Source organism: Tamandua tetradactyla, chromosome 8, assembly GCF_023851605.1.
Source record: "Tamandua tetradactyla isolate mTamTet1 chromosome 8, mTamTet1.pri, whole genome shotgun sequence".
NCBI classification, from domain to species: Eukaryota; Metazoa; Chordata; class Mammalia; order Pilosa; family Myrmecophagidae; genus Tamandua; species Tamandua tetradactyla.
The window spans coordinates 105,400,910-105,412,194 of record NC_135334.1 but is presented as its reverse complement, the minus strand read 5'-3'; the positions used below and the strand labels follow the sequence as shown (position 1 = coordinate 105,412,194).

Here is an 11,285-nt window from a genome sequence, read left to right as displayed (position 1 = left end):
CCTATAAATAGAGTGTTAACCCACTAACTTGGGATAGAAGTCACCCCTCTCAGCATGCTTTTTTTTGTTTTATTAAAGCAGCATTCTTACAGGGGTCTCCTTGATCGCACAGTAGTTACAAGAATATCAGATATAATGCCATACACAATCTGAACAAGATAGGCTGATAGAGAATTTACATAATGTGGCAAAAATATGCATGTTTGAAGTTAGCGATGTGGACAGAAGCATGCGGTGGGAGGAGCTGAGGTGGTGGATCCCTTCCAGGAGGGATATGAAGTCCCCAGGAGTAAGGCTGCTCTCCAAGTCACCACAAACATCTCCCACCAAGAGGTACAGGATTCCACAGATGCCTAAAGAGGCAGAATGAATCTTGACCTGCTTCCTAGACATCTAAATTGACATATTTGTGATTATGTGATATTCCCATGAAAATTGTAAAGAGTAAACCCCACGCAAGTAGTAGGAAGCACCAAGTCAGTTATTCTAGATGGGATTTGGAAGATGTTTAATTCTTGATATTAATATTTGTAAAGAGCTGTCGTCTCCTTTTCTACATTTTCTTCACAACTGACATGCATCTGAGAGTGGGGGAACTTTGATCACCTAACTAGTGATAAGTTCTCTTAAAAAATGTGAGAAATATTAACATATTTTAGTTGTGCTCTTATCAGATAACATGAATCATCTATAGCCTTAAGTCAAAAGGTAGGAGGGCAAACATCTGAATTTTATTGCTTGAGTTTTATTTTCTACCACTGACCTAATGAAAGTAATACAACTGCTTGTTTATTTACCAAATCAGGGAGTAGTTTGCATTCTCAGAGGAAATCCAAAATAATAAATGCCACTCATTTTTTTCTCTCAGTCTTTTTAGAAAACAGGCCAAAATTCTAAGTTATTCAAGACTCCTACAAAACTGTGCTGGTTTTCTGCAAGTAACTTGTCTAGAGAACAATCCAAAGATGCAATAGCTTGGTGTTTTACCAAACTTCCTAATGCTGCAGAAGACCCGACTTGGGATATGTCCTCTTAGAAACCAGAAACATGGACCAGCTCTTCAGAGTCAGAGTGGTTTTTATAAGCCCCCATGCACCCTGCTTTACACCAACAGTGATTTTCTGGGGAGTTATGCTTGACAAGCTGTGCTTAAAGATCCTACTAGAGAGGTTTCCCCAGCTGACTGGAAAACCTTCTATAGAAAGGTGGCAGGTTCTATGAACCTAATGAGAAGACAGCATCTCTTTCTCTTTGAATGCCTTTACATTACTGCTCAAATTGCAAGTTCCTATTCGGGAAAACAAGTGCATTAAAATAACTAGAAATTCTCTTTTATTGGCAGCTTAAAATGTAAAGTAGTTTATTTTAAACATTTTGAAAACTTAAAGGCAAGTTGCCCTAGGCTAAATAACAGAGTTTTCCAAAGCTCAATGTGCCTATTTGGAGCTCAGTTTTTCTGCTTGAAATACAAAAATAACTTCCTACTACTCCTATGTGGGAACCTGACTGTTTTGCTGACCTGTGATTAGATGGCTGATCAATCTCAGTTGGTAATCTCCCTTTTTTTTTTTTTTTTGCCTTGTTGTTAGGGTTTAGAAAATTATAGAATAGATGCTTCTGCCAACTATACACGAACAGTTTCACCCAAAAGTCTCCTAACAGGCATGGACCGCATGGAGGAAGCCACCTTCATCCTTCTCATGCTCATGGGCTTCAGAGAGAGGCATGGAGATGCTGACCAGGCTGTGTTGGTTCACCAGCAGAAAAGGCCTGGTTAGCCTTCAGCTGCAAGCACTATCTAATGATTTTGATTAGTTCACTATGTTGATATGATCTGGTACAAGGAACTTGGTTTTATTGAGAACAGGAAGCTGCTTCTGTTGTTTCTTTCTATTATTACTGGGATTTTGGTAGAATGCTGCTCTTGGATAAGTCAGATATCTTCTACTCCTTGTTCAAAGGTGCAAAGCTGCTTGAAGATCTTCTTGGAAGGCATGGCGGGCCTGGGTGGGGTGGGGTGAGGTGGGCATAGGGTGTGTGCAGATGTCAGGAGGTGGAGGGGTTGGCACAGTGGCAACTCAGAGAGTCCTGGCTCTGGAAGGTGCGTGGCAGAGGCTCTGGCTTTGGGGACAGCCACTTCCCATATGTCTTCTCCCTCAAATAATTTTTATTTGTTCTCTTCTAACTAATGTGTGGCTGAGACAGGTGGAAACCTTTTGTGTATGATCTGAAAGACAAAGCAAAACAGAAATTGGTAAATGGAAGCCCTGAGGTCACATTTGGCCTACAGTCTACTTTTCTTCAATTTTTCATTCAAATTCCTTTAAGGGGAATATAGAACTCACAATTACAAAGGTATCACTGTAATTATATTTCTCACCAATTTTTTTTCCTTCCTGGCCCAGGAGACCTTTGATTTTTAAAGTCTTCAGGCAAATCCTGAAAAAAAAAGTCACACCATCACACCATCATTTTCTGAAGGCCCTACTCCTAATTTGAAAGGATTTATAAATATTGTTGATAGGGATTTTTCCATACAGCCTTAAGGAAGACAGGGAGACAGTCAGGGGGACATGGGAATCCTGAAAAATAATAATTTTAAATAGATAAAGTCTTCTAAAGAGGGTGGAAAATGGTGTCAGAGCTGGGGTGAAGTTCAAGTCATCTTTACAATATGAAGATCAAAGACTGTCATTTTTCTGGTCTTTGTCAAAATAAGTCCTAGCCCTAGAAGATAAATATGTGCCATTTGAAGGCAAAAAGTAATGATAATTGATGATTCTGTGTGTTTTGAGTGTGGCCACCTTTCCTTCTTCTCGACTAGGAACTTTATGTTCTATGGAAAGAGCCAGGCATAGGCTAGGTCAGAAGGGAAGTATTAAGGCTCTTCCTTGGAGTTATCTGCAAGATATACCATGTGAGGAGGCACAGGGCGTTACCTAAAGGAATCTCTCTGCTATGTCACAACAGCTCACACTGGTGGGTGTGAGTAGATGGTCGTCCTCTTGGAACCCCTGCCTGTGGGTGGCCCCCTGGACCACTAAGTTACACTGAAGACAAAGGAGAGAGAAAGCAAAAAGCCACTGAAGTTGTCATCAAAGAACAGCTAGTGATGTTTGCATATTTTTACTTAATTTATACAAGTATAGGCACATTTGTCAAAAATTTTCAATGACAAAGAAAGGGCTAAAACATAAAATTAAATTTTTCTTGTCCCTCATTAGACTTTGACTTCTAATTCTCAGAGGCAACTATTGATAATATTGTCTAATTGTTTCTGGAATATTCTTCCAAAAATATTTGGCATTTACCAAAATTTTATTATTTTTAGTTGAGCGAGATAAAAATAAACATGATATTATTCATCAATTTATTTTTTATTTTGCTTAATAATGTATCTAGTAATCTTTCTAAATCAGTATATGCAGGTTTAATTTATTATGTTTAATGGGTACATAAAATAATAGCTAACTTAGGGAATAATTTCTTTATAATAGATCTTTAAAAATGTTTACCACATATGAAATTAGTATTTGCAACAACACTTTGAGGATGGTACTATTATTAATCTAATTTAAAAATGAGAGAAAACAGGCTATGAATATTAAGTAATGTTCAAAATTGCATGATGCAACTAGCAGGCATTTGAAGCCAGTGAGTTCAAGGGCTCCAATACTGTCACCTAGGTGACAACTATAAAGGCCAGTATTGGAGCTGTCTGTGTCTATTGGAGTTGTCTGTGTTTATATTCATGTTGTGTGTTTATGTGTGTGTAAGAGAGAACAGGAGTAGGAAGGAGAGAGAGAGAGAAATAGAAAGAGAAAGCAAGCTCGTGTTTTACAATAAGCTACATGGGTATATCTAGAGGATTAATTATAATTCCTGGATCAAACAGCATATGCATTTAAGTGCGATATATGTGTGTGTGTGTGTGTGTGTATATATATATATGTATATATATATATGAAATATGGATATATATACATCAAATAGTTCTCTAAAATATTGTACCATTACACTAATTAACACTCCTGCTAGGTCCAATTGTCACTATTATCAATACTTGGCTTTATCAAACTTTTGAAATGTTGCCAGTTTGACAAATAATAAACTATATATGTTTTCTAATTCATTTCTTTTTAATTTTGAGCAAGGTTGAGCATCTGTAGACTTAAGCTATATGATGACAGTAGCTAAATAATGCCCAATTACATTACCAAAGATAACTGTAATGGATTAAAGTTAACTAAGCTCCTGAAATAACACATGATGCTTAAAGGGTTTTTGAAGTTATCTCACAGATTTCTGGTGTTATTTGTCTTTGTGAAACTAAGTAGATATTTTATTAGGAAATCTCCCCACAAGAAAAAAAAATAATGCATCTGCTTAAAAGCATGATTTTAATTAAGTTTTTAGCTTGAACCTCTTTGGCTGCTAAGAACTGCTTATGTCCCTTTTCTTTCTCTCCCCTCTGTTCTGATCCCAAATCAGACACTTGCTACCTCTGCTTCCCTCCAATGTCAGGCCATGACATATTATACCTGAATAGACTGATCAGATGCAATTCCATTAAAATAAAGATCTTGACTCCAGATGGTTTAAGTCAACCAAGGGACTTGCAAAGCAGCTAAAAATAAAAGTCCCTATCTTTGATGAGGTAAATTGTTAACATATGCTCTGGTCCAACATGATGTTAAGAGCAGCAGAAGCAGTTGGCAATCAGAATTACTTAAGACAGATGTTAAGATCTGTCAGAATGGCAGCCTCCAATGTATGCCCAGCAGCAGAGAACTCTTCTACACAGGGAGGTTGATAGAAAAATATTTGCAGGGTTTGAATTGGAAGATTGGATTTAACAAAAACAAACAAGCAAAAACTTTCCAATAGATTGCCTTTAACAGAGAAGTGCTTACTTTTTGTATAGTAGAGGCATCCTGTCTTGAGATACATTCTTTCCTAAGAATTTCAATGTTTGTATATTCTAATACAGATAATTGATATATGATAGATAGATAGATAGATAGATAGATAGATAGATAGATAGATAGATAGATAGATAGATAGACAGATAATCTTTTCTAAGGACCCCATTGTTGCCATATCTTTGATAAGGACGTAACTGCTTTCTTCTTATAGTAAATGGCTTCTTGTTAAAGTCTTATTTCAGTTTCTCACTATTTCATGAAAAATTGATAGATCACAAGCATTTTACATAAATAAGAAACAATTTTAAGTTTTAAACTATTAAGCCTTTAGGCTTAATATTAGGTAACATTAGGAAACATTGACTAATATCTGCACTGGGCTCCTGTTGGAATTATTGAATAATTCATATAAAAGATTATTTAAAGTAATGTTGCTGAAAGGAGGAGGCTGGATAAGTGACTTATTGATTCATTAGCCTGTAGTTTTCTTGTGGCTGCAGATGAAAATAGTGAAGCAAGAATAATGCCATTTCATAATCTCTGTAGGGGAGACTCTTTTTCAGGAGACGTCACCCGAAGGCATGAACAACCAGAGCACTTTGTCTTGCTGTGTTGCTGGATTGTCTTGTGATAATTTCATTGTTAAAGGAGCAAGTACTCACTCAAGACTTTTTATCAGAGGAGCTGCACGGAAGTTTGTGGAACATGTCCCTTCACCAACTCCAGAAAGCCTCATTGTCACATTTGCTTCTCCCATGTTCTCCAGAGGGTTATCACCCTTCTCCTAATACTGATGTTCACACTCTTCACATACGTTGTGTTTTGCCATTTTCAAAGAACATTCATGCGCATTATCCTATTTGTCTTGCTTGACTCCTCTTCAAAATACAAAACTAAGGCTCTATTTCCAGATACCCTTACAAAATGAAGTTCAGACATTCTCAAGGCTTTCTCTCCAACTAGTGAGGAAAAGGTGGTCTTCACTTTTCATATTACCATTATTTGACCATGGGAGATATTGCCATCATTAGACAGTTGGGAGCTGGATAACTGTTATTAGACAGTGTAAAGCCTCATTTATTATGAAATTTCTTGCTATTGCAAGGCTTGCTTTTTTATGACAAGATAGGTCATACCAAAAGACTAGTAAATATTGGGAGAGCTACAATGTTTAAATACATTTGCTGAATCTGTACCTTGTGTCAAATGGAGCATTAAGTCCTTTGAATATTTAAGTCTCTCAAAAAGCACATAAGGAAGATACTGTTATCATCTCCATTTTGTAAATAAGGAAACTGAGACTCAAAAAAATTAAGTACTTTGACCTTCAGTTCAGCTTTTTCTGGACCTCTAGCTTAGGTTTTGTTTAACAGAGGATAATTTTTCAGTCAGTAACAATTTTGGTTAGAGGTAATCCAAGAATTATGGAAATAAGAAAAATGAGATTGTCTTCTGACAGTTTGATTTAGTTTCCTAAACTTCTCAAGCAAATACCATGAAATGAGTTGGCTTAAACAGTGGGGATTTCTTGGTTTACGGTTTGGAGGCTTAAGGAATATCCAAATCAAGGCATCATCAGGGCGATGACTTCTTCCTGAAGACCGGCATTCTGGGGGTAGATGCTGGCAATAGTTGGCTCCTTTATCATATGACAAAGCACATGGCAGCATCTCTTGGTCTTTTCCTTCTCTTCTGGTTTACATTGGTTTTAGCTTCTAACTTCCTATGGCTTTATCTCTCTGTGTCTAAATTCCATTCCACTTTTAAGGGACTCCAGCAATAAGACCCATCTTTATCAAGGAAGTATCTTCATCAAAAGGTTGCATTTACAATGGGTTCACACCCACAGGAATGGATTAAAATTAAGACTGTGATTTTCTGGGGTACATACAGCTTAAAATCAACAGACATTTATACTATAAACTCAGTGCACAATGAATGAGAGCTGAGAAATGAAAATGTGTTGTAAAGATAGAGAGTTGCTCCTAACAAATAAGAATTCGCTGCCTCTGACTGAAAACATCAGTATTCTTAAAAGAAAAGGAGGTCAGTCTGCCAGGAAGTAGGTCATAAAAGTTTAGTCATAGAGGCAAACAGGTGAAAATTCCATCTAATCAACATCTTAACGAAAATTAAAATTAGACAACAAAACTTAAGCATTCCAGTCTGGTTAACAAGACCACCCGTGCTGTGGAGATGGATTTATTAAATTGCATAAGCCTGATGGCAAATTAAAATTCTATTCAGCTACTCTTTCTTGTTCAGATTTCACACAGCATTCTAATTATGATTTCATTTTCCATGAAGTCTGGCAATAGAGATAAAATAATAAGGATTCATATTTCAAATGGAATAGCAATTATATTTTAAACAAAATATAAAGAAATTGGCATTCTGATTTTATATGTCTGTCTTATAAGTTTGGTTAGTGAAAATCTTTCCCTGAAAAAACTGATCTGATATCTCAATTTCATTTATTGAGTCTGCATACTTGAGAGGCAGATCTTGGGCATTGGAAAACTCACAAAGACAATAAATTAATTACTATACTATGGCATTTGCTCCAACAGTATGGAGAAAACTTCCTGAATTCATCTTGTTTACTTCAACTTCTTATAGGCAATAATGATTGAGCACTTAATATGCTCCAGATGTTGTACCAGACACTTAGCATTATCTCTTTTAGATTTCACATGAAACCTGTTTGAAATGTATTATAACATCCATATTATAAATTAAAAAAGTGAACATCAGAAATATCAGGAATGGTGAATTTCTTATGTCTTCATATACTTCTGTGCCTGAGAGTCTCAATGGTATATTTGAAATCTGTTTTATCTCATTTCTAACTCATTAGTGGTCACCAAATCTGCTGCTTCAAACCCCTGTATTCTCGGATCCATGCCTCTGGTACCATTTCTGTTTTAGTGACCTAGGATAGAAATTTGGTGATTATTTTCCTTGCATAATAATGGTAATGGATAAATGCTAAAAGAAAACTAGAGGGAACTAGCCAGAAAACTACATAGTAAATTTGAAAAATTTATTCCTCAGATCAAATCTTATTCTCAATCTTAGTCCTATATGTTAGTGAATTTTTTGTTTTCTTCCAAAACAAGTGAATCAAATTCCTTCAAGGAGACAGACAGAGGCTGGATGATTCATTCATAAAACAATTGCCCCAGTAACTGAGGAGTTCCGATGTGGTGTTTTGCCACCCTCAATTATCACTGTTTGTCTGGGAAAAGGTATTTTCAGGCACCAGCAATAACTAGGAAATAAATTGGATCTTGCTGCTGAACACAAAGCTTACAAGAGCCAATATGGGGCTGTGTCTGTGCTTGAAGACCAAATAAAGACATACTTTATCAAAGTCTTCGCCTTCTTCAGGTTACCCCTGGTTTAAAAGAAGCTAAAAACAAGAGCAGAAAGGTGGGGGTTGGGAATTGGCCAGCTCATACACCTATAGTGATATCCTAGAGCTTGTTCTTTGAGTAAATTATGAAGAATTAAATTTTCATGCTAAATTTCTCTGGAAATAAATTAGTAGTTATAAATTTCCTAGACTTTAGGTAAAACAGCTGCAGAATAACAGTTATATTTTCTATACGAGAATTGGTAGAGGACATGTGGGTGAGAATTCATTCAACAGTTGGTTATTTAGTCTACTCTGTTTCAAAGGCTGAAATTGAGGCGCTGGTGATATACAGTTAAAAGACTGCCTCAGTTATCAAGATATCTAGACCTAAAGAGGAACACAAATGAATAAATGGTCAACTAAAATGCAATGGAATGAGTTCTACTTCTGCTTAAGATTCAGTTCTACCATTCAGGAACTCAAACCAAGGGAAAATTGCTAACCTCTCTCGTTCCCAGTTTATCCCTGTGTTTATGACAATTGGAGATAATGGAATTAAAGTGTCTAGCAATTACCTGAAGCCTGTAAGGCACTGAATAAGTCATATCTGGGGTGATGAGGATGATGAATAAAACGATCATGGGAATTTTCTTTTATAAATCAACAGATTCAAAGTATTCATTCACTGTGCACAGTCATTTATGAGACCTTTAGATTGTTATGACAGGCTTATGAGACATTTTCAAAACATTTCTTTAACGTTTTTTCCAATTCTGTTGGAACTTGGTCCAGTTTTTATCTATACATACATGGTGCTTTATCTAGTAAATATGCTTTTTGCCTTTTTAAGTAAAAAGCTAGAGAAAGAAAAAAAAGAAGATGGGGTAAGAATGGATTCAAAATCATTCAGCAAATATTAACAAATTAGAAAAACTCAATTTGAATGTCACTAACTGGTGCATTGATGCAGGCAAGGACAAGACAGAATGTTGGCACGCTCTCGTTGAGTCAGAGAGTAGGAATAGGTTAGTTCAGAGCCAAGAAGAATGGATTATAAAAATTAAGAACATTGTTTTCCAGGGGTACATGGAAATTTTTCAAGGCAGGCATTTGTTCAATTCCCAATGAGTGATAAAGGGAGGGACCTACTATGAAGGCCTCTGATATTTCATGTTAGACTGGAGGAACTGCTTTTCATATTTAATTTACTAAAAAAATCTGTGGGTGTAAGATTTCAAAGCCTACCCCTGAACTTTGCCATTCACCTTGAAAACTTACATAATTGCAAAATTTTGTGAGACTAATTCTCTGCCAGCAAGGGCCCTGAAGTTAATATCCATTTTTTTGTTTGTTTGCTTTCTTTGTTTTTTTTTTGTTAAGAATGAAAAGGTTTTGGCATTTTAATTACATGGCACCTTATGAGTATAGCTAGTTATATTTAAAACAAATGATGAAGGCAGTTTTTGAAGAATGACACTTATTTTACTGGTGAAATTGTTTAATATAGAATTTTCTTTCTTGAGTTTAGGTGCTGGATTATACCTAAGCATAATATCAAATAGTAGTAGCTACACCTAAATGTGTATTTGGGATCCTAAAACCTTTCAAAACTTTTGCCCAAATAATTCATCTTCACAAAGTCTATCTTAAAGTGATACTCTAAGGTTGAAAGGATAAGCTTCAAGTTTTTCATTAAAATGGGAATGGAATTTTTTAAACCACCTGCTATCTAACCTTAGAATACGCAATGGGACTTAACTTTCTTAATATGTTTGTTAAGCTTGTAGAAAAGAGGGCTGAAGGAAGGACAGTCATCAGAAATCAATTTGAATAGGAACTGAGGTGGAGCTGATAAAGAATTCAACCTATAGGAAAAATGAACCAAAATCTGAAGCTTAACCATTTAGTAGAGTCTAAGGAACAAAGAGAAAGGTGATCTGAATGTGTCATTTGAGAATATTCTCAGACCATTCCCGAGAACTCTATCTGGGTTTCTGGGAAGAGGGCTATTAGCAAAAATTAAAGCTGATTCATCTCTCTGATATCTATGCCCAAGCAGCACATCTTTGACATTACACAAGAAGTGCCATTCTTTCCCATTAAGTGGCAGCTCCCTGAGCAACTCTTAATACCTGTAAAGGCTCCTGGAAATATGTGGGAGACCCAGGTAGCCTACCTGTATACCTGGTAGGAGGCAAAAGCAGCAGTCATGCTGCTTGGTTAAATGATGTAACTCCAAAGACAGTGATTCCAGGTAATGGTATTATTGGTGGAAGTGTCCACCATTCATCCAGAATGTTCTGGAGCCCAGCAGGAATGATGGTGGTGACTGGATACTGCCTGCATCAAGGCATCAGGGCTGCCAAAGAACATCAGTGCTTGATAACAATTACATGGATGTAAATCAGACCTAAATCATGAAACATGTGACATATTGTTATGTGAACACATGGAGCCTCTACAAAAGAGTTTCCAGGGACTTTGCAGGGTACTGAGGTCTGCCATTAGGCAGCAATGTCAGGAACCAGTGAAATTTGATTAACTAATGCAAATATGGTTTCATTCATGCTCACAGGCCTAGAGAAACTTGGGTGCCTAATAAGTAAATAATTGCACATTTTTGTGATAAAGAAACATGTTGCCATTACAAATAATTGTCAGAAAGAATTTTTAATAAACATGAAACAATTTTCTGCAATTATACACACACACATGCACACATGAAAATTAACTCGAGTATTTTTATTGTGTAAGTTTCCTTGGCTGTTCAAGCAAGGGTCAGGTTAAATGATGGTGATTAATTCATTCACAGTTTTGAGGTTAGGAAAAAGCCCAAACCAAGATATCAGTAAGGCCCTGGTTTCTCTTTGAAGACTGTGGGGTTCTGGGGTTGGCTGCTGGGGATCTTTGGTCCTTCAGCCCTCAGCTTGTCACATGGCCAAGCTCATGGCCACATCTCCTGGCATCACCCTTCTCTTGTGGGCTCCACTGATGTTCAGCTT

At 36.5% G+C, this 11,285-nt stretch overlaps 1 pseudogene; it reads right to left on the bottom strand.

The window, feature by feature from the left end:
• Positions 1 to 1,640: 1,640 nt before the first annotated feature.
• Positions 1,641 to 1,996, bottom strand: LOC143643720 (microtubule-associated protein 1 light chain 3 beta pseudogene; annotated as a pseudogene).
• Between the last annotated feature and the right edge of the window lie 9,289 nt (positions 1,997 to 11,285).